This window comes from Globicephala melas, unplaced genomic scaffold (assembly GCF_963455315.2).
Source record: "Globicephala melas unplaced genomic scaffold, mGloMel1.2 SCAFFOLD_182, whole genome shotgun sequence".
NCBI classification, from domain to species: Eukaryota; Metazoa; Chordata; class Mammalia; order Artiodactyla; family Delphinidae; genus Globicephala; species Globicephala melas.
Genome location: NW_027207354.1, coordinates 302,253 through 325,815, shown reverse-complemented (window position 1 = coordinate 325,815; position 23,563 = coordinate 302,253). Strand labels below are relative to the sequence as shown.

The 23,563-nt window shown below is 69.3% G+C and overlaps 12 non-coding genes across 12 annotated transcripts; all 12 read right to left on the bottom strand.

The window, feature by feature from the left end:
* Positions 1–584: 584 nt before the first annotated feature.
* On the bottom strand, positions 585–703 carry LOC132595467 (5S ribosomal RNA). The gene has a single exon (XR_009561609.1). It is a non-coding gene; the product is annotated as a 5S ribosomal RNA (ribosomal RNA).
* A 2,696-nt stretch (positions 704–3,399) lies between these two features.
* On the bottom strand, positions 3,400–3,518 carry LOC132595466 (5S ribosomal RNA). The gene has a single exon (XR_009561608.1). It is a non-coding gene; the product is annotated as a 5S ribosomal RNA (ribosomal RNA).
* A 932-nt stretch (positions 3,519–4,450) lies between these two features.
* On the bottom strand, positions 4,451–4,569 carry LOC132595465 (5S ribosomal RNA). The gene has a single exon (XR_009561607.1). It is a non-coding gene; the product is annotated as a 5S ribosomal RNA (ribosomal RNA).
* A 2,697-nt stretch (positions 4,570–7,266) lies between these two features.
* Positions 7,267–7,385, bottom strand: LOC132595464 (5S ribosomal RNA). The gene has a single exon (XR_009561606.1). It is a non-coding gene; the product is annotated as a 5S ribosomal RNA (ribosomal RNA).
* Positions 7,386–8,317: 932 nt separating this feature from the next.
* On the bottom strand, positions 8,318–8,436 carry LOC132595463 (5S ribosomal RNA). The gene has a single exon (XR_009561605.1). It is a non-coding gene; the product is annotated as a 5S ribosomal RNA (ribosomal RNA).
* Positions 8,437–11,133: 2,697 nt separating this feature from the next.
* LOC132595462 (5S ribosomal RNA) lies at positions 11,134–11,252 on the bottom strand. Its single transcript, XR_009561604.1, has one exon. It is a non-coding gene; the product is annotated as a 5S ribosomal RNA (ribosomal RNA).
* Positions 11,253–12,184: 932 nt separating this feature from the next.
* Positions 12,185–12,303, bottom strand: LOC132595461 (5S ribosomal RNA). The gene has a single exon (XR_009561603.1). It is a non-coding gene; the product is annotated as a 5S ribosomal RNA (ribosomal RNA).
* Positions 12,304–15,000: 2,697 nt separating this feature from the next.
* On the bottom strand, positions 15,001–15,119 carry LOC132595459 (5S ribosomal RNA). Its single transcript, XR_009561601.1, has one exon. It is a non-coding gene; the product is annotated as a 5S ribosomal RNA (ribosomal RNA).
* A 2,695-nt stretch (positions 15,120–17,814) lies between these two features.
* LOC132595458 (5S ribosomal RNA) lies at positions 17,815–17,933 on the bottom strand. Its single transcript, XR_009561600.1, has one exon. It is a non-coding gene; the product is annotated as a 5S ribosomal RNA (ribosomal RNA).
* A 932-nt stretch (positions 17,934–18,865) lies between these two features.
* Positions 18,866–18,984, bottom strand: LOC132595457 (5S ribosomal RNA). Its single transcript, XR_009561599.1, has one exon. It is a non-coding gene; the product is annotated as a 5S ribosomal RNA (ribosomal RNA).
* A 2,697-nt stretch (positions 18,985–21,681) lies between these two features.
* On the bottom strand, positions 21,682–21,800 carry LOC132595456 (5S ribosomal RNA). The gene has a single exon (XR_009561598.1). It is a non-coding gene; the product is annotated as a 5S ribosomal RNA (ribosomal RNA).
* Positions 21,801–22,738: 938 nt separating this feature from the next.
* LOC132595455 (5S ribosomal RNA) lies at positions 22,739–22,857 on the bottom strand. The gene has a single exon (XR_009561597.1). It is a non-coding gene; the product is annotated as a 5S ribosomal RNA (ribosomal RNA).
* Positions 22,858–23,563: the final 706 nt, after the last annotated feature.

The following is a 23,563-nucleotide window of genomic DNA, read 5'->3' as shown; positions in this document are numbered from 1 at the left end:
GGCCCTCCTGCCCGACAGCAGCTGGCCCGAAGCCACTGGGAGCCACCATTGAGTCGCCACGGCCCCTCAGCCCCGGCAAGGCCACCCTTGCCCCCACACCCCCCGCCGAGCTCAGGACCCCGCCCCTGGTGGCCGGCAGGCCCGGGGAAGCGGCCCCTGCCCTCGATCCCGCTCCCGCACCCGGCCGCGGTGACACGCCAGAGGGGCGGGGTGGGGGGGGGCTTTTGTCGGAGGGAGCTGTGGAGGGACACACCGGCACACAGGTGGCGGCGCCGGGGCTGGGCGCCGGTGGGGGCGGCCAGGTGCAGGTCGAGGGGCTCGCGGGCCGAAAGGACGGCAACTGGGCCCGCGGCGGAGTCTGGGTCCGGGCCAGCCACCCCGGGAGCGTCTGGGGTGCGCCTGCCTTCCAGGGCCGCCTTCTGGCCGCCTGGCCGGCCGGGCCGGCGGGGAGCGACCCCGCCGGCGCGCGCCGTGGTGGGAGGGGCCTGAGGAGGTGGGGCCTGCAGCGGGGCCCGGCGGGGGCGGAGCCGGCGGCCCCCGCCGCGGGCGAGTAAAGGAGAAGGCGGGCGGAGCGGGAGGCAAAAAGCCTACAGCACCCGGTATTCCCAGGCGGTCTCCCATCCAAGTACTAACCAGGCCCGACCCTGCTTAGCTTCCGAGATCAGACGAGATCGGGCGCGTTCAGGGTGGTATGGCCGTAGACGGGGGCGGGGGGCCGCGGGCGGCCTCTTGAGGCCCAGTTTCGCTGGCGCTGGCGCCTTAACGCCAGCCTGGCGGCCGGCCCGCCCCGGCAGGGCCCCCTCGCCCGCCCAGGCAGGGGCAACGGAGGTCTCGGGTATCGGGCGGCGGCGGAGGGTTTGGCGACCACCTCCCAGCCCAGGGCGGCCGTGACCCAGCAAACCCTTCGGCGCTTGGCGCCCCGCCCAAGATCCCGCACGTCGCTCACAGGGACGTGGCCCCGGAGGCTTCAGGGCCCGGGGCCCGCGGTCCCTTGGGCATCGGCCCTGCCCGCCCACGCGGCCCTAGGCGCAGCCCGGCCGCAGCCCGGGCCGGCCCTCCTGCCCGACAGCAGCTGGCCCGAAGCCACCGGGAGCCACCATTGAGTCGCCACGGCCCCTCAGCCCCGGCAAGGCCACCCTTGCCCCCACACCCCCCGCCGAGCTCAGGACCCCGCCCCGGTGGCCGGCAGGCCCGGGGAAGCGGCCCCTGCCCTCGATCCCGCTCCCGCACCCGGCCGCGCTGACACGCCAGAGGGGCGGGGTGGGGGTGGGGCTTTTGTCGGAGGGAGCTGTGGAGGGACACACCGGCACACAGGTGGCGGCGCCGGGGCTGGGCGCCGGTGGGGGCGGCCAGGTGCAGGTCGAGGGGCTCGCGGGCCGAAAGGACGGCAACTGGGCCCATGGCGGAGTCTGGGTCTGGAGGGCTCTGAGCCTCCATCCGCTCTGGTGCCTCGGGTCTACCGGCCCGACGCCTGGTAGCGCGACACCCCACCGGCCCACAGACGTAGCCTCCCCAGCTGTGCTCACAGCGAGTCCAACCGCAGCCTGCATCCCTCCACGGGACACTTGGATTACTCCCGCGATCCCCACGAGGTGCGGCACCCGGCGGCCGAATGGGCTGAGATCCTGCCCTTGCGGCGCCCTGTGGCCACCTCCGCCTCCCTCACGGTACTGGCCGAGGCCTCGGACCAGCGGGCCCCGGCTCCCAGCTCAGCGCTGCTCCTCCGCCCCTCTCACCTCCTGCCCGACGTCCAGGCTACCGAGCACCCTCCACCCCCGCCCACCTTCATGCCACTCAGCCGGAACCCGGGAGGCAATGCCAACTACCAGGTGTATGACAGTCTGGTGCTGAAGCGGCAACCGCAGGAGGGCCAAGCGCGGGCCAACTCGCTGCTACCTTCCACCTCGGCCTCCAGGCCCTCTCTGCACGGGAGCCAGACTGGGAAAATGAACTTACCAGCAGCAAATGGGGGCAGGGGCAGGGGGCGGCAGGGCATGGAGAGAGGAATAAAGAGCGCCAGAGTCCAGGAAACATTGGTGGTCTGTGGCTTGGAAGCGCCACTCCTTCTGCCAGCCTGGGTCCCTGCGCTTGGCTTCCTGCAATAAGAAGCCAGTGTCCCCTTCTTGGCCTGAGGGTCCCTTTGGTTTAGTGGCCACAGTTCTGCCAGCAGGCCCCTCCTGGTCCTATACCATGCACTAAGTACATCTGCAGCTGCAGACTCCAAACCCCTGGTCTCTGGGCACCTCCTCTGTGTCTCAGCTGTCCCTGTCCACAGAGAGCCTCATACAAGAAGTTGCTTCCAAACTGGGAGGTTCCACATCTGGGCAGGTCCAGCTCCAGGCCCAGTGAAGGGCATGAAGAAGGCTGAGGCTCTGGACTCCAGCCAGGCCTTCAGCAGGCCTCTGAGGCCAAGGTCTTCCTAGTCTCAAGAGGGGCCAAGAGACGCAATGTGTCATTTGAACAAGTGAGTCAGCGGGCGGTGAGCGAATGAATGACCGCTCGAGGGGATGTATGCCGGCCACCGGGCCCTGTTTGACTGTCCAGGCTCAGCTTACCTGACCCTGGTTACCAGGGAATGCCACTCTGGGCCCTCCTTTTCATCCCCCTCCCTCACTGTGACCTCACCACCTGCCCCATTATGACCCAGTCTGGCTCCCAGTTAAAACTGGAGGGCAGAGGGCCCAGGCAGTCCTGGGACCAACGGCCATGGGTGAGCGAAACTACTACCGAGCCGAGCCGTTCACTGGCCCCATCCCCAGGAAATGCCAGGAGCAAGGATACTCAATTCTTCTGATCCCGGTCAGCTTCATCTTGCTCAACGTGGGGATCAACATGGTGACTATGGTCAGGGCAGGATCTGTGCAGCGCGGTTGGGGGAGCCCTGGGGTCTTGAAGGGGCTGAGGTGGGAGGGCTGCTGGGGTGTGACCGGGACAAGGGTTGGATTTCAGGGCTCACCCTGCTCCCGGCCTCCCCCCTCCCCTTCTTCCCTCAACTCTGGAGGCATCTGAAGAGATTCTTGCGGGCACTTTTCAATCGTATTTTCCACAAAGGTGAGTGGGCGCCGGCGTGGGTTCAGGGGATGTGGGCCTGTCCCCTTTCTTCTATCCCTGCCTTGATTCTCAGCCCCTCAGGAACCCAGGCCCTGACCCATCTCGCCTTTCCCCACAGACAAGCAAGCCAGCTGTGTAGGCACCCATCGCATGTGCATGCGCTGCTCCGTGGATCCCAAGAACCTGTGCTCAAGAGTTTCTTCCCACTTCTGCCATCGCCCAAGCTTCCTGCTCGGGCAGGTAAACCCACCTTGACTACTGCCTGCAGCGGGGCTCGGCGGGGGCGGAGCCGGCGGCCCCCCCGCCGCGGGCGAGTAAAGGAGAAGGCGGGCGGAGCGGGAGGCAAAAAGCCTACAGCACCCGGTATTCCCAGGCGGTCTCCCATCCAAGTACTAACCAGGCCCGACCCTGCTTAGCTTCCGAGATCAGACGAGATCGGGCGCGTTCAGGGTGGTATGGCCGTAGACGGGGGCGGGGGGCCGCGGGCGGCCTCTTGAGGCCCAGTTTCGCTGGCGCTGGCGCCTTAACGCCAGCCTGGCGGCCGGCCCGCCCCGGCAGGGCCCCCTCGCCCGCCCAGGCAGGGGCAACGGAGGTCTCGGGTATCGGGCGGCGGCGGAGGGTTTGGCGACCACCTCCCAGCCCAGGGCGGCCGTGACCCAGCAAACCCTTCGGCGCTTGGCGCCCCGCCCAAGATCCCGCACGTCGCTCACAGGGACGTGGCCCCGGAGGCTTCAGGGCCCGGGGCCCGCGGTCCCTTGGGCATCGGCCCTGCCCGCCCACGCGGCCCTAGGCGCAGCCCGGCCGCAGCCCGGGCCGGCCCTCCTGCCCGACAGCAGCTGGCCCGAAGCCACTGGGAGCCACCATTGAGTCGCCACGGCCCCTCAGCCCCGGCAAGGCCACCCTTGCCCCCACACCCCCCGCCGAGCTCAGGACCCCGCCCCTGGTGGCCGGCAGGCCCGGGGAAGCGGCCCCTGCCCTCGATCCCGCTCCCGCACCCGGCCGCGGTGACACGCCAGAGGGGCGGGGTGGGGGGGGGCTTTTGTCGGAGGGAGCTGTGGAGGGACACACCGGCACACAGGTGGCGGCGCCGGGGCTGGGCGCCGGTGGGGGCGGCCAGGTGCAGGTCGAGGGGCTCGCGGGCCGAAAGGACGGCAACTGGGCCCGCGGCGGAGTCTGGGTCCGGGCCAGCCACCCCGGGAGCGTCTGGGGTGCGCCTGCCTTCCAGGGCCGCCTTCTGGCCGCCTGGCCGGCCGGGCCGGCGGGGAGCGACCCCGCCGGCGCGCGCCGTGGTGGGAGGGGCCTGAGGAGGTGGGGCCTGCAGCGGGGCCCGGCGGGGGCGGAGCCGGCGGCCCCCGCCGCGGGCGAGTAAAGGAGAAGGCGGGCGGAGCGGGAGGCAAAAAGCCTACAGCACCCGGTATTCCCAGGCGGTCTCCCATCCAAGTACTAACCAGGCCCGACCCTGCTTAGCTTCCGAGATCAGACGAGATCGGGCGCGTTCAGGGTGGTATGGCCGTAGACGGGGGCGGGGGGCCGCGGGCGGCCTCTTGAGGCCCAGTTTCGCTGGCGCTGGCGCCTTAACGCCAGCCTGGCGGCCGGCCCGCCCCGGCAGGGCCCCCTCGCCCGCCCAGGCAGGGGCAACGGAGGTCTCGGGTATCGGGCGGCGGCGGAGGGTTTGGCGACCACCTCCCAGCCCAGGGCGGCCGTGACCCAGCAAACCCTTCGGCGCTTGGCGCCCCGCCCAAGATCCCGCACGTCGCTCACAGGGACGTGGCCCCGGAGGCTTCAGGGCCCGGGGCCCGCGGTCCCTTGGGCATCGGCCCTGCCCGCCCACGCGGCCCTAGGCGCAGCCCGGCCGCAGCCCGGGCCGGCCCTCCTGCCCGACAGCAGCTGGCCCGAAGCCACCGGGAGCCACCATTGAGTCGCCACGGCCCCTCAGCCCCGGCAAGGCCACCCTTGCCCCCACACCCCCCGCCGAGCTCAGGACCCCGCCCCTGGTGGCCGGCAGGCCCGGGGAAGCGGCCCCTGCCCTCGATCCCGCTCCCGCACCCGGCCGCGCTGACACGCCAGAGGGGCGGGGTGGGGGTGGGGCTTTTGTCGGAGGGAGCTGTGGAGGGACACACCGGCACACAGGTGGCGGCGCCGGGGCTGGGCGCCGGTGGGGGCGGCCAGGTGCAGGTCGAGGGGCTCGCGGGCCGAAAGGACGGCAACTGGGCCCATGGCGGAGTCTGGGTCTGGAGGGCTCTGAGCCTCCATCCGCTCTGGTGCCTCGGGTCTACCGGCCCGACGCCTGGTAGCGCGACACCCCACCGGCCCACAGACGTAGCCTCCCCAGCTGTGCTCACAGCGAGTCCAACCGCAGCCTGCATCCCTCCACGGGACACTTGGATTACTCCCGCGATCCCCACGAGGTGCGGCACCCGGCGGCCGAATGGGCTGAGATCCTGCCCTTGCGGCGCCCTGTGGCCACCTCCGCCTCCCTCACGGTACTGGCCGAGGCCTCGGACCAGCGGGCCCCGGCTCCCAGCTCAGCGCTGCTCCTCCGCCCCTCTCACCTCCTGCCCGACGTCCAGGCTACCGAGCACCCTCCACCCCCGCCCACCTTCATGCCACTCAGCCGGAACCCGGGAGGCAATGCCAACTACCAGGTGTATGACAGTCTGGTGCTGAAGCGGCAACCGCAGGAGGGCCAAGCGCGGGCCAACTCGCTGCTACCTTCCACCTCGGCCTCCAGGCCCTCTCTGCACGGGAGCCAGACTGGGAAAGTGAACTTACCAGCAGCAAGTGGGGGCAGGGGCAGGGGGCGGCAGGGCATGGAGAGAGGAATAAAGAGCGCCAGAGTCCAGGAAACATTGGTGGTCTGTGGCTTGGAAGCGCCACTCCTTCTGCCAGCCTGGGTCCCTGCGCTTGGCTTCCTGCAATAAGAAGCCAGTGTCCCCTTCTTGGCCTGAGGGTCCCTTTGGTTTAGTGGCCACAGTTCTGCCAGCAGGCCCCTCCTGGTCCTATACCATGCACTAAGTACATCTGCAGCTGCAGACTCCAAACCCCTGGTCTCTGGGCACCTCCTCTGTGTCTCAGCTGTCCCTGTCCACAGAGAGCCTCATACAAGAAGTTGCTTCCAAACTGGGAGGTTCCACATCTGGGCAGGTCCAGCTCCAGGCCCAGTGAAGGGCATGAAGAAGGCTGAGGCTCTGGACTCCAGCCAGGCCTTCAGCAGGCCTCTGAGGCCAAGGTCTTCCTAGTCTCAAGAGGGGCCAAGAGACGCAATGTGTCATTTGAACAAGTGAGTCAGCGGGCGGTGAGCGAATGAATGACCGCTCGAGGGGATGTATGCCGGCCACCGGGCCCTGTTTGACTGTCCAGGCTCAGCTTACCTGACCCTGGTTACCAGGGAATGCCACTCTGGGCCCTCCTTTTCATCCCCCTCCCTCACTGTGACCTCACCACCTGCCCCATTATGACCCAGTCTGGCTCCCAGTTAAAACTGGAGGGCAGAGGGCCCAGGCAGTCCTGGGACCAACGGCCATGGGTGAGCGAAACTACTACCGAGCCGAGCCGTTCACTGGCCCCATCCCCAGGAAATGCCAGGAGCAAGGATACTCAATTCTTCTGATCCCGGTCAGCTTCATCTTGCTCAACGTGGGGATCAACATGGTGACTATGGTCAGGGCAGGATCTGTGCAGCGCGGTTGGGGGAGCCCTGGGGTCTTGAAGGGGCTGAGGTGGGAGGGCTGCTGGGGTGTGACCGGGACAAGGGTTGGATTTCAGGGCTCACCCTGCTCCCGGCCTCCCCCCTCCCCTTCTTCCCTCAACTCTGGAGGCATCTGAAGAGATTCTTGCGGGCACTTTTCAATCGTATTTTCCACAAAGGTGAGTGGGCGCCGGCGTGGGTTCAGGGGATGTGGGCCTGTCCCCTTTCTTCTATCCCTGCCTTGATTCTCAGCCCCTCAGGAACCCAGGCCCTGACCCATCTCGCCTTTCCCCACAGACAAGCAAGCCAGCTGTGTAGGCACCCATCGCATGTGCATGCGCTGCTCCGTGGATCCCAAGAACCTGTGCTCAAGAGTTTCTTCCCACTTCTGCCATCGCCCAAGCTTCCTGCTCGGGCAGGTAAACCCACCTTGACTACTGCCTGCAGCGGGGCTCGGCGGGGGCGGAGCCGGCGGCCCCCCCGCCGCGGGCGAGTAAAGGAGAAGGCGGGCGGAGCGGGAGGCAAAAAGCCTACAGCACCCGGTATTCCCAGGCGGTCTCCCATCCAAGTACTAACCAGGCCCGACCCTGCTTAGCTTCCGAGATCAGACGAGATCGGGCGCGTTCAGGGTGGTATGGCCGTAGACGGGGGCGGGGGGCCGCGGGCGGCCTCTTGAGGCCCAGTTTCGCTGGCGCTGGCGCCTTAACGCCAGCCTGGCGGCCGGCCCGCCCCGGCAGGGCCCCCTCGCCCGCCCAGGCAGGGGCAACGGAGGTCTCGGGTATCGGGCGGCGGCGGAGGGTTTGGCGACCACCTCCCAGCCCAGGGCGGCCGTGACCCAGCAAACCCTTCGGCGCTTGGCGCCCCGCCCAAGATCCCGCACGTCGCTCACAGGGACGTGGCCCCGGAGGCTTCAGGGCCCGGGGCCCGCGGTCCCTTGGGCATCGGCCCTGCCCGCCCACGCGGCCCTAGGCGCAGCCCGGCCGCAGCCCGGGCCGGCCCTCCTGCCCGACAGCAGCTGGCCCGAAGCCACCGGGAGCCACCATTGAGTCGCCACGGCCCCTCAGCCCCGGCAAGGCCACCCTTGCCCCCACACCCCCCGCCGAGCTCAGGACCCCGCCCCTGGTGGCCGGCAGGCCCGGGGAAGCGGCCCCTGCCCTCGATCCCGCTCCCGCACCCGGCCGCGCTGACACGCCAGAGGGGCGGGGTGGGGGGAGGCTTTTGTCGGAGGGAGCTGTGGAGGGACACACCGGCACACAGGTGGCGGCGCCGGGGCTGGGCGCCGGTGGGGGCGGCCAGGTGCAGGTCGAGGGGCTCGCGGGCCGAAAGGACGGCAACTGGGCCCGCGGCGGAGTCTGGGTCCGGGCCAGCCAGCCCGGGAGCGTCTGGGGTGCGCCTGCCTTCCAGGGCCGCCTTCTGGCCGCCTGGCCGGCCGGGCCGGCGGGGAGCGACCCCGCCGGCGCGCGCCGTGGTGGGAGGGGCCTGAGGAGGTGGGGCCTGCAGCGGGGCCCGGCGGGGGCGGAGCCGGCGGCCCCCGCCGCGGGCGAGTAAAGGAGAAGGCGGGCGGAGCGGGAGGCAAAAAGCCTACAGCACCCGGTATTCCCAGGCGGTCTCCCATCCAAGTACTAACCAGGCCCGACCCTGCTTAGCTTCCGAGATCAGACGAGATCGGGCGCGTTCAGGGTGGTATGGCCGTAGACGGGGGCGGGGGGCCGCGGGCGGCCTCTTGAGGCCCAGTTTCGCTGGCACTGGCGCCTTAACGCCAGCCTGGTGGCCGGCCCGCCCCGGCAGGGCCCCCTCGCCCGCCCAGGCAGGGGCAACGGAGGTCTCGGGTATCGGGCGGCGGCGGAGGGTTTGGCGACCACCTCCCAGCCCAGGGCGGCCGTGACCCAGCAAACCCTTCGGCGCTTGGCGCCCCGCCCAAGATCCCGCACGTCGCTCACAGGGACGTGGCCCCGGAGGCTTCAGGGCCCGGGGCCCGCGGTCCCTTGGGCATCGGCCCTGCCCGCCCACGCGGCCCTAGGCGCAGCCCGGCCGCAGCCCGGGCCGGCCCTCCTGCCCGACAGCAGCTGGCCCGAAGCCACCGGGAGCCACCATTGAGTCGCCACGGCCCCTCAGCCCCGGCAAGGCCACCCTTGCCCCCACACCCCCCGCCGAGCTCAGGACCCCGCCCCTGGTGGCCGGCAGGCCCGGGGAAGCGGCCCCTGCCCTCGATCCCGCTCCCGCACCCGGCCGCGCTGACACGCCAGAGGGGCGGGGTGGGGGTGGGGCTTTTGTCGGAGGGAGCTGTGGAGGGACACACCGGCACACAGGTGGCGGCGCCGGGGCTGGGCGCCGGTGGGGGCGGCCAGGTGCAGGTCGAGGGGCTCGCGGGCCGAAAGGACGGCAACTGGGCCCATGGCGGAGTCTGGGTCTGGAGGGCTCTGAGCCTCCATCCGCTCTGGTGCCTCGGGTCTACCGGCCCGACGCCTGGTAGCGCGACACCCCACCGGCCCACAGACGTAGCCTCCCCAGCTGTGCTCACAGCGAGTCCAACCGCAGCCTGCATCCCTCCACGGGACACTTGGATTACTCCCGCGATCCCCACGAGGTGCGGCACCCGGCGGCCGAATGGGCTGAGATCCTGCCCTTGCGGCGCCCTGTGGCCACCTCCGCCTCCCTCACGGTACTGGCCGAGGCCTCGGACCAGCGGGCCCCGGCTCCCAGCTCAGCGCTGCTCCTCCGCCCCTCTCACCTCCTGCCCGACGTCCAGGCTACCGAGCACCCTCCACCCCCGCCCACCTTCATGCCACTCAGCCGGAACCCGGGAGGCAATGCCAACTACCAGGTGTATGACAGTCTGGTGCTGAAGCGGCAACCGCAGGAGGGCCAAGCGCGGGCCAACTCGCTGCTACCTTCCACCTCGGCCTCCAGGCCCTCTCTGCACGGGAGCCAGACTGGGAAAGTGAACTTACCAGCAGCAAGTGGGGGCAGGGGCAGGGGGCGGCAGGGCATGGAGAGAGGAATAAAGAGCGCCAGAGTCCAGGAAACATTGGTGGTCTGTGGCTTGGAAGCGCCACTCCTTCTGCCAGCCTGGGTCCCTGCGCTTGGCTTCCTGCAATAAGAAGCCAGTGTCCCCTTCTTGGCCTGAGGGTCCCTTTGGTTTAGTGGCCACAGTTCTGCCAGCAGGCCCCTCCTGGTCCTATACCATGCACTAAGTACATCTGCAGCTGCAGACTCCAAACCCCTGGTCTCTGGGCACCTCCTCTGTGTCTCAGCTGTCCCTGTCCACAGAGAGCCTCATACAAGAAGTTGCTTCCAAACTGGGAGGTTCCACATCTGGGCAGGTCCAGCTCCAGGCCCAGTGAAGGGCATGAAGAAGGCTGAGGCTCTGGACTCCAGCCAGGCCTTCAGCAGGCCTCTGAGGCCAAGGTCTTCCTAGTCTCAAGAGGGGCCAAGAGACGCAATGTGTCATTTGAACAAGTGAGTCAGCGGGCGGTGAGCGAATGAATGACCGCTCGAGGGGATGTATGCCGGCCACCGGGCCCTGTTTGACTGTCCAGGCTCAGCTTACCTGACCCTGGTTACCAGGGAATGCCACTCTGGGCCCTCCTTTTCATCCCCCTCCCTCACTGTGACCTCACCACCTGCCCCATTATGACCCAGTCTGGCTCCCAGTTAAAACTGGAGGGCAGAGGGCCCAGGCAGTCCTGGGACCAACGGCCATGGGTGAGCGAAACTACTACCGAGCCGAGCCGTTCACTGGCCCCATCCCCAGGAAATGCCAGGAGCAAGGATACTCAATTCTTCTGATCCCGGTCAGCTTCATCTTGCTCAACGTGGGGATCAACATGGTGACTATGGTCAGGGCAGGATCTGTGCAGCGCGGTTGGGGGAGCCCTGGGGTCTTGAAGGGGCTGAGGTGGGAGGGCTGCTGGGGTGTGACCGGGACAAGGGTTGGATTTCAGGGCTCACCCTGCTCCCGGCCTCCCCCCTCCCCTTCTTCCCTCAACTCTGGAGGCATCTGAAGAGATTCTTGCGGGCACTTTTCAATCGTATTTTCCACAAAGGTGAGTGGGCGCCGGCGTGGGTTCAGGGGATGTGGGCCTGTCCCCTTTCTTCTATCCCTGCCTTGATTCTCAGCCCCTCAGGAACCCAGGCCCTGACCCATCTCGCCTTTCCCCACAGACAAGCAAGCCAGCTGTGTAGGCACCCATCGCATGTGCATGCGCTGCTCCGTGGATCCCAAGAACCTGTGCTCAAGAGTTTCTTCCCACTTCTGCCATCGCCCAAGCTTCCTGCTCGGGCAGGTAAACCCACCTTGACTACTGCCTGCAGCGGGGCTCGGCGGGGGCGGAGCCGGCGGCCCCCCCGCCGCGGGCGAGTAAAGGAGAAGGCGGGCGGAGCGGGAGGCAAAAAGCCTACAGCACCCGGTATTCCCAGGCGGTCTCCCATCCAAGTACTAACCAGGCCCGACCCTGCTTAGCTTCCGAGATCAGACGAGATCGGGCGCGTTCAGGGTGGTATGGCCGTAGACGGGGGCGGGGGGCCGCGGGCGGCCTCTTGAGGCCCAGTTTCGCTGGCGCTGGCGCCTTAACGCCAGCCTGGCGGCCGGCCCGCCCCGGCAGGGCCCCCTCGCCCGCCCAGGCAGGGGCAACGGAGGTCTCGGGTATCGGGCGGCGGCGGAGGGTTTGGCGACCACCTCCCAGCCCAGGGCGGCCGTGACCCAGCAAACCCTTCGGCGCTTGGCGCCCCGCCCAAGATCCCGCACGTCGCTCACAGGGACGTGGCCCCGGAGGCTTCAGGGCCCGGGGCCCGCGGTCCCTTGGGCATCGGCCCTGCCCGCCCACGCGGCCCTAGGCGCAGCCCGGCCGCAGCCCGGGCCGGCCCTCCTGCCCGACAGCAGCTGGCCCGAAGCCACCGGGAGCCACCATTGAGTCGCCACGGCCCCTCAGCCCCGGCAAGGCCACCCTTGCCCCCACACCCCCCGCCGAGCTCAGGACCCCGCCCCTGGTGGCCGGCAGGCCCGGGGAAGCGGCCCCTGCCCTCGATCCCGCTCCCGCACCCGGCCGCGGTGACACGCCAGAGGGGCGGGGTGGGGGGGGGCTTTTGTCGGAGGGAGCTGTGGAGGGACACACCGGCACACAGGTGGCGGCGCCGGGGCTGGGCGCCGGTGGGGGCGGCCAGGTGCAGGTCGAGGGGCTCGCGGGCCGAAAGGACGGCAACTGGGCCCGCGGCGGAGTCTGGGTCCGGGCCAGCCAGCCCGGGAGCGTCTGGGGTGCGCCTGCCTTCCAGGGCCGCCTTCTGGCCGCCTGGCCGGCCGGGCCGGCGGGGAGCGACCCCGCCGGCGCGCGCCGTGGTGGGAGGGGCCTGAGGAGGTGGGGCCTGCAGCGGGGCCCGGCGGGGGCGGAGCCGGCGGCCCCCGCCGCGGGCGAGTAAAGGAGAAGGCGGGCGGAGCGGGAGGCAAAAAGCCTACAGCACCCGGTATTCCCAGGCGGTCTCCCATCCAAGTACTAACCAGGCCCGACCCTGCTTAGCTTCCGAGATCAGACGAGATCGGGCGCGTTCAGGGTGGTATGGCCGTAGACGGGGGCGGGGGGCCGCGGGCGGCCTCTTGAGGCCCAGTTTCGCTGGCGCTGGCGCCTTAACGCCAGCCTGGCGGCCGGCCCGCCCCGGCAGGGCCCCCTCGCCCGCCCAGGCAGGGGCAACGGAGGTCTCGGGTATCGGGCGGCGGCGGAGGGTTTGGCGACCACCTCCCAGCCCAGGGCGGCCGTGACCCAGCAAACCCTTCGGCGCTTGGCGCCCCGCCCAAGATCCCGCACGTCGCTCACAGGGACGTGGCCCCGGAGGCTTCAGGGCCCGGGGCCCGCGGTCCCTTGGGCATCGGCCCTGCCCGCCCACGCGGCCCTAGGCGCAGCCCGGCCGCAGCCCGGGCCGGCCCTCCTGCCCGACAGCAGCTGGCCCGAAGCCACCGGGAGCCACCATTGAGTCGCCACGGCCCCTCAGCCCCGGCAAGGCCACCCTTGCCCCCACACCCCCCGCCGAGCTCAGGACCCCGCCCCTGGTGGCCGGCAGGCCCGGGGAAGCGGCCCCTGCCCTCGATCCCGCTCCCGCACCCGGCCGCGCTGACACGCCAGAGGGGCGGGGTGGGGGTGGGGCTTTTGTCGGAGGGAGCTGTGGAGGGACACACCGGCACACAGGTGGCGGCGCCGGGGCTGGGCGCCGGTGGGGGCGGCCAGGTGCAGGTCGAGGGGCTCGCGGGCCGAAAGGACGGCAACTGGGCCCATGGCGGAGTCTGGGTCTGGAGGGCTCTGAGCCTCCATCCGCTCTGGTGCCTCGGGTCTACCGGCCCGACGCCTGGTAGCGCGACACCCCACCGGCCCACAGACGTAGCCTCCCCAGCTGTGCTCACAGCGAGTCCAACCGCAGCCTGCATCCCTCCACGGGACACTTGGATTACTCCCGCGATCCCCACGAGGTGCGGCACCCGGCGGCCGAATGGGCTGAGATCCTGCCCTTGCGGCGCCCTGTGGCCACCTCCGCCTCCCTCACGGTACTGGCCGAGGCCTCGGACCAGCGGGCCCCGGCTCCCAGCTCAGCGCTGCTCCTCCGCCCCTCTCACCTCCTGCCCGACGTCCAGGCTACCGAGCACCCTCCACCCCCGCCCACCTTCATGCCACTCAGCCGGAACCCGGGAGGCAATGCCAACTACCAGGTGTATGACAGTCTGGTGCTGAAGCGGCAACCGCAGGAGGGCCAAGCGCGGGCCAACTCGCTGCTACCTTCCACCTCGGCCTCCAGGCCCTCTCTGCACGGGAGCCAGACTGGGAAAGTGAACTTACCAGCAGCAAGTGGGGGCAGGGGCAGGGGGCGGCAGGGCATGGAGAGAGGAATAAAGAGCGCCAGAGTCCAGGAAACATTGGTGGTCTGTGGCTTGGAAGCGCCACTCCTTCTGCCAGCCTGGGTCCCTGCGCTTGGCTTCCTGCAATAAGAAGCCAGTGTCCCCTTCTTGGCCTGAGGGTCCCTTTGGTTTAGTGGCCACAGTTCTGCCAGCAGGCCCCTCCTGGTCCTATACCATGCACTAAGTACATCTGCAGCTGCAGACTCCAAACCCCTGGTCTCTGGGCACCTCCTCTGTGTCTCAGCTGTCCCTGTCCACAGAGAGCCTCATACAAGAAGTTGCTTCCAAACTGGGAGGTTCCACATCTGGGCAGGTCCAGCTCCAGGCCCAGTGAAGGGCATGAAGAAGGCTGAGGCTCTGGACTCCAGCCAGGCCTTCAGCAGGCCTCTGAGGCCAAGGTCTTCCTAGTCTCAAGAGGGGCCAAGAGACGCAATGTGTCATTTGAACAAGTGAGTCAGCGGGCGGTGAGCGAATGAATGACCGCTCGAGGGGATGTATGCCGGCCACCGGGCCCTGTTTGACTGTCCAGGCTCAGCTTACCTGACCCTGGTTACCAGGGAATGCCACTCTGGGCCCTCCTTTTCATCCCCCTCCCTCACTGTGACCTCACCACCTGCCCCATTATGACCCAGTCTGGCTCCCAGTTAAAACTGGAGGGCAGAGGGCCCAGGCAGTCCTGGGACCAACGGCCATGGGTGAGCGAAACTACTACCGAGCCGAGCCGTTCACTGGCCCCATCCCCAGGAAATGCCAGGAGCAAGGATACTCAATTCTTCTGATCCCGGTCAGCTTCATCTTGCTCAACGTGGGGATCAACATGGTGACTATGGTCAGGGCAGGATCTGTGCAGCGCGGTTGGGGGAGCCCTGGGGTCTTGAAGGGGCTGAGGTGGGAGGGCTGCTGGGGTGTGACCGGGACAAGGGTTGGATTTCAGGGCTCACCCTGCTCCCGGCCTCCCCCCTCCCCTTCTTCCCTCAACTCTGGAGGCATCTGAAGAGATTCTTGCGGGCACTTTTCAATCGTATTTTCCACAAAGGTGAGTGGGCGCCGGCGTGGGTTCAGGGGATGTGGGCCTGTCCCCTTTCTTCTATCCCTGCCTTGATTCTCAGCCCCTCAGGAACCCAGGCCCTGACCCATCTCGCCTTTCCCCACAGACAAGCAAGCCAGCTGTGTAGGCACCCATCGCATGTGCATGCGCTGCTCCGTGGATCCCAAGAACCTGTGCTCAAGAGTTTCTTCCCACTTCTGCCATCGCCCAAGCTTCCTGCTCGGGCAGGTAAACCCACCTTGACTACTGCCTGCAGCGGGGCTCGGCGGGGGCGGAGCCGGCGGCCCCCCCGCCGCGGGCGAGTAAAGGAGAAGGCGGGCGGAGCGGGAGGCAAAAAGCCTACAGCACCCGGTATTCCCAGGCGGTCTCCCATCCAAGTACTAACCAGGCCCGACCCTGCTTAGCTTCCGAGATCAGACGAGATCGGGCGCGTTCAGGGTGGTATGGCCGTAGACGGGGGCGGGGGGCCGCGGGCGGCCTCTTGAGGCCCAGTTTCGCTGGCGCTGGCGCCTTAACGCCAGCCTGGCGGCCGGCCCGCCCCGGCAGGGCCCCCTCGCCCGCCCAGGCAGGGGCAACGGAGGTCTCGGGTATCGGGCGGCGGCGGAGGGTTTGGCGACCACCTCCCAGCCCAGGGCGGCCGTGACCCAGCAAACCCTTCGGCGCTTGGCGCCCCGCCCAAGATCCCGCACGTCGCTCACAGGGACGTGGCCCCGGAGGCTTCAGGGCCCGGGGCCCGCGGTCCCTTGGGCATCGGCCCTGCCCGCCCACGCGGCCCTAGGCGCAGCCCGGCCGCAGCCCGGGCCGGCCCTCCTGCCCGACAGCAGCTGGCCCGAAGCCACCGGGAGCCACCATTGAGTCGCCACGGCCCCTCAGCCCCGGCAAGGCCACCCTTGCCCCCACACCCCCCGCCGAGCTCAGGACCCCGCCCCTGGTGGCCGGCAGGCCCGGGGAAGCGGCCCCTGCCCTCGATCCCGCTCCCGCACCCGGCCGCGGTGACACGCCAGAGGGGCGGGGTGGGGGGGGCTTTTGTCGGAGGGAGCTGTGGAGGGACACACCGGCACACAGGTGGCGGCGCCGGGGCTGGGCGCCGGTGGGGGCGGCCAGGTGCAGGTCGAGGGGCTCGCGGGCCGAAAGGACGGCAACTGGGCCCATGGCGGAGTCTGGGTCTGGAGGGCTCTGAGCCTCCATCCGCTCTGGTGCCTCGGGTCTACCGGCCCGACGCCTGGTAGCGCGACACCCCACCGGCCCACAGACGTAGCCTCCCCAGCTGTGCTCACAGCGAGTCCAACCGCAGCCTGCATCCCTCCACGGGACACTTGGATTACTCCCGCGATCCCCACGAGGTGCGGCACCCGGCGGCCGAATGGGCTGAGATCCTGCCCTTGCGGCGCCCTGTGGCCACCTCCGCCTCCCTCACGGTACTGGCCGAGGCCTCGGACCAGCGGGCCCCGGCTCCCAGCTCAGCGCTGCTCCTCCGCCCCTCTCACTTCCTGCCCGACGTCCAGGCTACCGAGCACCCTCCACCCCCGCCCACCTTCATGCCACTCAGCCGGAACCCGGGAGGCAATGCCAACTACCAGGTGTATGACAGTCTGGTGCTGAAGCGGCAACCGCAGGAGGGCCAAGCGCGGGCCAACTCGCTGCTACCTTCCACCTCGGCCTCCAGGCCCTCTCTGCACGGGAGCCAGACTGGGAAAGTGAACTTACCAGCAGCAAGTGGGGGCAGGGGCAGGGGGCGGCAGGGCATGGAGAGAGGAATAAAGAGCGCCAGAGTCCAGGAAACATTGGTGGTCTGTGGCTTGGAAGCGCCACTCCTTCTGCCAGCCTGGGTCCCTGCGCTTGGCTTCCTGCAATAAGAAGCCAGTGTCCCCTTCTTGGCCTGAGGGTCCCTTTGGTTTAGTGGCCACAGTTCTGCCAGCAGGCCCCTCCTGGTCCTATACCATGCACTAAGTACATCTGCAGCTGCAGACTCCAAACCCCTGGTCTCTGGGCACCTCCTCTGTGTCTCAGCTGTCCCTGTCCACAGAGAGCCTCATACAAGAAGTTGCTTCCAAACTGGGAGGTTCCACATCTGGGCAGGTCCAGCTCCAGGCCCAGTGAAGGGCATGAAGAAGGCTGAGGCTCTGGACTCCAGCCAGGCCTTCAGCAGGCCTCTGAGGCCAAGGTCTTCCTAGTCTCAAGAGGGGCCAAGAGACGCAATGTGTCATTTGAACAAGTGAGTCAGCGGGCGGTGAGCGAATGAATGACCGCTCGAGGGGATGTATGCCGGCCACCGGGCCCTGTTTGACTGTCCAGGCTCAGCTTACCTGACCCTGGTTACCAGGGAATGCCACTCTGGGCCCTCCTTTTCATCCCCCTCCCTCACTGTGACCTCACCACCTGCCCCATTATGACCCAGTCTGGCTCCCAGTTAAAACTGGAGGGCAGAGGGCCCAGGCAGTCCTGGGACCAACGGCCATGGGTGAGCGAAACTACTACCGAGCCGAGCCGTTCACTGGCCCCATCCCCAGGAAATGCCAGGAGCAAGGATACTCAATTCTTCTGATCCCGGTCAGCTTCATCTTGCTCAACGTGGGGATCAACATGGTGACTATGGTCAGGGCAGGATCTGTGCAGCGCGGTTGGGGGAGCCCTGGGGTCTTGAAGGGGCTGAGGTGGGAGGGCTGCTGGGGTGTGACCGGGACAAGGGTTGGATTTCAGGGCTCACCCTGCTCCCGGCCTCCCCCCTCCCCTTCTTCCCTCAACTCTGGAGGCATCTGAAGAGATTCTTGCGGGCACTTTTCAATCGTATTTTCCACAAAGGTGAGTGGGCGCCGGCGTGGGTTCAGGGGATGTGGGCCTGTCCCCTTTCTTCTATCCCTGCCTTGATTCTCAGCCCCTCAGGAACCCAGGCCCTGACCCATCTCGCCTTTCCCCACAGACAAGCAAGCCAGCTGTGTAGGCACCCATCGCATGTGCATGCGCTGCTCCGTGGATCCCAAGAACCTGTGCTCAAGAGTTTCTTCCCACTTCTGCCATCGCCCAAGCTTCCTGCTCGGGCAGGTAAACCCACCTTGACTACTGCCTGCAGCGGGGCTCGGCGGGGGCGGAGCCGGCGGCCCCCCCGCCGCGGGCGAGTAAAGGAGAAGGCGGGCGGAGCGGGAGGCAAAAAGCCTACAGCACCCGGTATTCCCAGGCGGTCTCCCATCCAAGTACTAACCAGGCCCGACCCTGCTTAGCTTCCGAGATCAGACGAGATCGGGCGCGTTCAGGGTGGTATGGCCGTAGACGGGGGCGGGGGGCCGCGGGCGGCCTCTTGAGGCCCAGTTTCGCTGGCGCTGGCGCCTTAACGCCAGCCTGGCGGCCGGCCCGCCCCGGCAGGGCCCCCTCGCCCGCCCAGGCAGGGGCAACGGAGGTCTCGGGTATCGGGCGGCGGCGGAGGGTTTGGCGACCACCTCCCAGCCCAGGGCGGCCGTGACCCAGCAAACCCTTCGGCGCTTGGCGCCCCGCCCAAGATCCCGCACGTCGCTCACAGGGACGTGGCCCCGGAGGCTTCAGGGCCCGGGGCCCGCGGTCCCTTGGGCATCGGCCCTGCCCGCCCACGCGGCCCTAGGCGCAGCCCGGCCGCAGCCCGGGCCGGCCCTCCTGCCCGACAGCAGCTGGCCCGAAGCCACCGGGAGCCACCATTGAGTCGCCACGGCCCCTCAGCCCCGGCAAGGCCACCCTTGCCCCCACACCCCCCGCCGAGCTCAGGACCCCGCCCCTGGTGGCCGGCAGGCCCGGGGAAGCGGCCCCTGCCCTCGATCCCGCTCCCGCACCCGGCCGCGCTGACACGCCAGAGGGGCGGGGTGGGGGGAGGCTTTTGTCGGAGGGAGCTGTGGAGGGACACACCGGCACACAGGTGGCGGCGCCGGGGCTGGGCGCCGGTGGGGGCGGCCAGGTGCAGGTCGAGGGGCTCGCGGGCCGAAAGGACGGCAACTGGGCCCGCGGCGGAGTCTGGGTCCGGGCCAGCCACCCCGGGAGCGTCTGGGGTGCGCCTGCCTTCCAGGGCCGCCTTCTGGCCGCCTGGCCGGCCGGGCCGGCGGGGAGCGACCCCGCCGGCGCGCGCCGTGGTGGGAGGGGCCTGAGGAGGTGGGGCCTGCAGCGGGGCCCGGCGGGGGCGGAGCCGGCGGCCCCCGCCGCGGGCGAGTAAAGGAGAAGGCGGGCGGAGCGGGAGGCAAAAAGCCTACAGCACCCGGTATTCCCAGGCGGTCTCCCATCCAAGTACTAACCAGGCCCGACCCTGCTTAGCTTCCGAGATCAGACGAGATCGGGCGCGTTCAGGGTGGTATGGCCGTAGACGGGGGCGGGGGGCCGCGGGCGGCCTCTTGAGGCCCAGTTTCGCTGGCGCTGGCGCCTTAACGCCAGCCTGGCGGCCGGCCCGCCCCGGCAGGGCCCCCTCGCCCGCCCAGGCAGGGGCAACGGAGGTCTCGGGTATCGGGCGGCGGCGGAGGGTTTGGCGACCACCTCCCAGCCCAGGGCGGCCGTGACCCAGCAAACCCTTCGGCGCTTGGCGCCCCGCCCAAGATCCCGCACGTCGCTCACAGGGACGTGGCCCCGGAGGCTTCAGGGCCCGGGGCCCGCGGTCCCTTGGGCATCGGCCCTGCCCGCCCACGCGGCCCTAGGCGCAGCCCGGCCGCAGCCCGGGCCGGCCCTCCTGCCCGACAGCAGCTGGCCCGAAGCCACCGGGAGCCACCATTGAGTCGCCACGGCCCCTCAGCCCCGGCAAGGCCACCCTTGCCCCCACACCCCCCGCCGAGCTCAGGACCCCGCCCCTGGTGGCCGGCAGGCCCGGGGAAGCGGCCCCTGCCCTCGATCCCGCTCCCGCACCCGGCCGCGCTGACACGCCAGAGGGGCGGGGTGGGGGTGGGGCTTTTGTCGGAGGGAGCTGTGGAGGGACACACCGGCACACAGGTGGCGGCGCCGGGGCTGGGCGCCGGTGGGGGCGGCCAGGTGCAGGTCGAGGGGCTCGCGGGCCGAAAGGACGGCAACTGGGCCCATGGCGGAGTCTGGGTCTGGAGGGCTCTGAGCCTCCATCCGCTCTGGTGCCTCGGGTCTACCGGCCCGACGCCTGGTAGCGCGACACCCCACCGGCCCACAGACGTAGCCTCCCCAGCTGTGCTCACAGCGAGTCCAACCGCAGCCTGCATCCCTCCACGGGACACTTGGATTACTCCCGCGATCCCCACGAGGTGCGGCACCCGGCGGCCGAATGGGCTGAGATCCTGCCCTTGCGGCGCCCTGTGGCCACCTCCGCCTCCCTCACGGTACTGGCCGAGGCCTCGGACCAGCGGGCCCCGGCTCCCAGCTCAGCGCTGCTCCTCCGCCCCTCTCACCTCCTGCCCGACGTCCAGGCTACCGAGCACCCTCCACCCCCGCCCACCTTCATGCCACTCAGCCGGAACCCGGGAGGCAATGCCAACTACCAGGTGTATGACAGTCTGGTGCTGAAGCGGCAACCGCAGGAGGGCCAAGCGCGGGCCAACTCGCTGCTACCTTCCACCTCGGCCTCCAGGCCCTCTCTGCACGGGAGCCAGACTGGGAAAGTGAACTTACCAGCAGCAAGTGGGGGCAGGGGCAGGGGGCGGCAGGGCATGGAGAGAGGAATAAAGAGCGCCAGAGTCCAGGAAACATTGGTGGTCTGTGGCTTGGAAGCGCCACTCCTTCTGCCAGCCTGGGTCCCTGCGCTTGGCTTCCTGCAATAAGAAGCCAGTGTCCCCTTCTTGGCCTGAGGGTCCCTTTGGTTTAGTGGCCACAGTTCTGCCAGCAGGCCCCTCCTGGTCCTATACCATGCACTAAGTACATCTGCAGCTGCAGACTCCAAACCCCTGGTCTCTGGGCACCTCCTCTGTGTCTCAGCTGTCCCTGTCCACAGAGAGCCTCATACAAGAAGTTGCTTCCAAACTGGGAGGTTCCACATCTGGGCAGGTCCAGCTCCAGGCCCAGTGAAGGGCATGAAGAAGGCTGAGGCTCTGGACTCCAGCCAGGCCTTCAGCAGGCCTCTGAGGCCAAGGTCTTCCTAGTCTCAAGAGGGGCCAAGAGACGCAATGTGTCATTTGAACAAGTGAGTCAGCGGGCGGTGAGCGAATGAATGACCGCTCGAGGGGATGTATGCCGGCCACCGGGCCCTGTTTGACTGTCCAGGCTCAGCTTACCTGACCCTGGTTACCAGGGAATGCCACTCTGGGCCCTCCTTTTCATCCCCCTCCCTCACTGTGACCTCACCACCTGCCCCATTATGACCCAGTCTGGCTCCCAGTTAAAACTGGAGGGCAGAGGGCCCAGGCAGTCCTGGGACCAACGGCCATGGGTGAGCGAAACTACTACCGAGCCGAGCCGTTCACTGGCCCCATCCCCAGGAAATGCCAGGAGCAAGGATACTCAATTCTTCTGATCCCGGTCAGCTTCATCTTGCTCAACGTGGGGATCAACATGGTGACTATGGTCAGGGCAGGATCTGTGCAGCGCGGTTGGGGGAGCCCTGGGGTCTTGAAGGGGCTGAGGTGGGAGGGCTGCTGGGGTGTGACCGGGACAAGGGTTGGATTTCAGGGCTCACCCTGCTCCCGGCCTCCCCCCTCCCCTTCTTCCCTCAACTCTGGAGGCATCTGAAGAGATTCTTGCGGGCACTTTTCAATCGTATTTTCCACAAAGGTGAGTGGGCGCCGGCGTGGGTTCAGGGGATGTGGGCCTGTCCCCTTTCTTCTATCCCTGCCTTGATTCTCAGCCCCTCAGGAACCCAGGCCCTGACCCATCTCGCCTTTCCCCACAGACAAGCAAGCCAGCTGTGTAGGCACCCATCGCATGTGCATGCGCTGCTCCGTGGATCCCAAGAACCTGTGCTCAAGAGTTTCTTCCCACTTCTGCCATCGCCCAAGCTTCCTGCTCGGGCAGGTAAACCCACCTTGACTACTGCCTGCAGCGGGGCTCGGCGGGGGCGGAGCCGGCGGCCCCCCCGCCGCGGGCGAGTAAAGGAGAAGGCGGGCGGAGCGGGAGGCAAAAAGCCTACAGCACCCGGTATTCCCAGGCGGTCTCCCATCCAAGTACTAACCAGGCCCGACCCTGCTTAGCTTCCGAGATCAGACGAGATCGGGCGCGTTCAGGGTGGTATGGCCGTAGACGGGGGCGGGGGGCCGCGGGCGGCCTCTTGAGGCCCAGTTTCGCTGGCGCTGGCGCCTTAACGCCAGCCTGGCGGCCGGCCCGCCCCGGCAGGGCCCCCTCGCCCGCCCAGGCAGGGGCAACGGAGGTCTCGGGTATCGGGCGGCGGCGGAGGGTTTGGCGACCACCTCCCAGCCCAGGGCGGCCGTGACCCAGCAAACCCTTCGGCGCTTGGCGCCCCGCCCAAGATCCCGCACGTCGCTCACAGGGACGTGGCCCCGGAGGCTTCAGGGCCCGGGGCCCGCGGTCCCTTGGGCATCGGCCCTGCCCGCCCACGCGGCCCTAGGCGCAGCCCGGCCGCAGCCCGGGCCGGCCCTCCTGCCCGACAGCAGCTGGCCCGAAGCCACTGGGAGCCACCATTGAGTCGCCACGGCCCCTCAGCCCCGGCAAGGCCACCCTTGCCCCCACACCCCCCGCCGAGCTCAGGACCCCGCCCCTGGTGGCCGGCAGGCCCGGGGAAGCGGCCCCTGCCCTCGATCCCGCTCCCGCACCCGGCCGCGGTGACACGCCAGAGGGGCGGGGTGGTGGTGGGGCGAGGATTTTGTCGGAGGGAGCTGTGGAGGGACACACCGGCACACAGGTGGCGGCGCCGGGGCTGGGCGCCGGTGGGGGCGGCCAGGTGCAGGTCGAGGGGCTCGCGGGCCGAAAGGACGGCAACTGGGCCCGAGGCGGAGTCTGGGTCCGGGCCGGCCACCCCGGCAGCGTCTGGGGTGCGGCTGCCTTCCAGGGCCGCCTTCTGGCCGCCTGGCCGGCCGGGCCGGCGGGGAGCGACCCCGCCGGCGCACGCGGTGGTGGGAGGGGCCTGAGGAGGTGGGGCCTGCAGCGGGGCCCGGCGGGGGCGGAGCCGGCGGCCCCCGCCGCGGGCGAGTAAAGGAGAAGGCGGGCGGAGCGGGAGGCAAAAAGCCTACAGCACCCGGTATTCCCAGGCGGTCTCCCATCCAAGTACTAACCAGGCCCGACCCTGCTTAGCTTCCGAGATCAGACGAGATCGGGCGCGTTCAGGGTGGTATGGCCGTAGACGGGGGCGGGGGGCCGCGGGCGGCCTCTTGAGGCCCAGTTTCGCTGGCGCTGGCGCCTTAACGCCAGCCTGGCGGCCGGCCCGCCCCGGCAGGGCCCCCTCGCCCGCCCAGGCCGGGGCAACGGAGGTCTCGGGTATCGGGCGGCGGCGGAGGGTTTGGCGACCACCTCCCAGCCCAGGGCGGCCGTGACCCAGCAAACCCTTCGGCGCTTGGCGCCCCGCCCAAGATCCCGCACGTCGCTCACAGGGACGTGGCCCCGGAGGCTTCAGGGCCCGGGGCCCGCGGTCCCTTGGGCATCGGCCCTGCCCGCCCACGCGGCCCTAGGCGCAGCCCGGCCGCAGCCCGGGCCGGCCCTCCTGCCCGACAGCAGCTGGCCCGAAGCCACCGGGAGCCACCATTGAGTCGCCACGGCCCCTCAGCCCCGGCAAGGCCACCCTTGCCCCCACACCCCCCGCCGAGCTCAGGACCCCGCCCCTGGTGGCCGGCAGGCCCGGGGAAGCGGCCCCTGCCCTCGATCCCGCTCCCGCACCCGGCCGCGGTGACACGCCAGAGGGGCGGGGTGGGGGGGGGCTTTTGTCAGAGGGAGCTGTGGAGGGACACACCGGCACACAGGTGGCGGCGCCGGGGCTGGGCGCCGGTGGGGGCGGCCAGGTGCAGGTCGAGGGGCTCGCGGGCCGAAAGGACGGCAACTGGGCCCATGGCGGAGT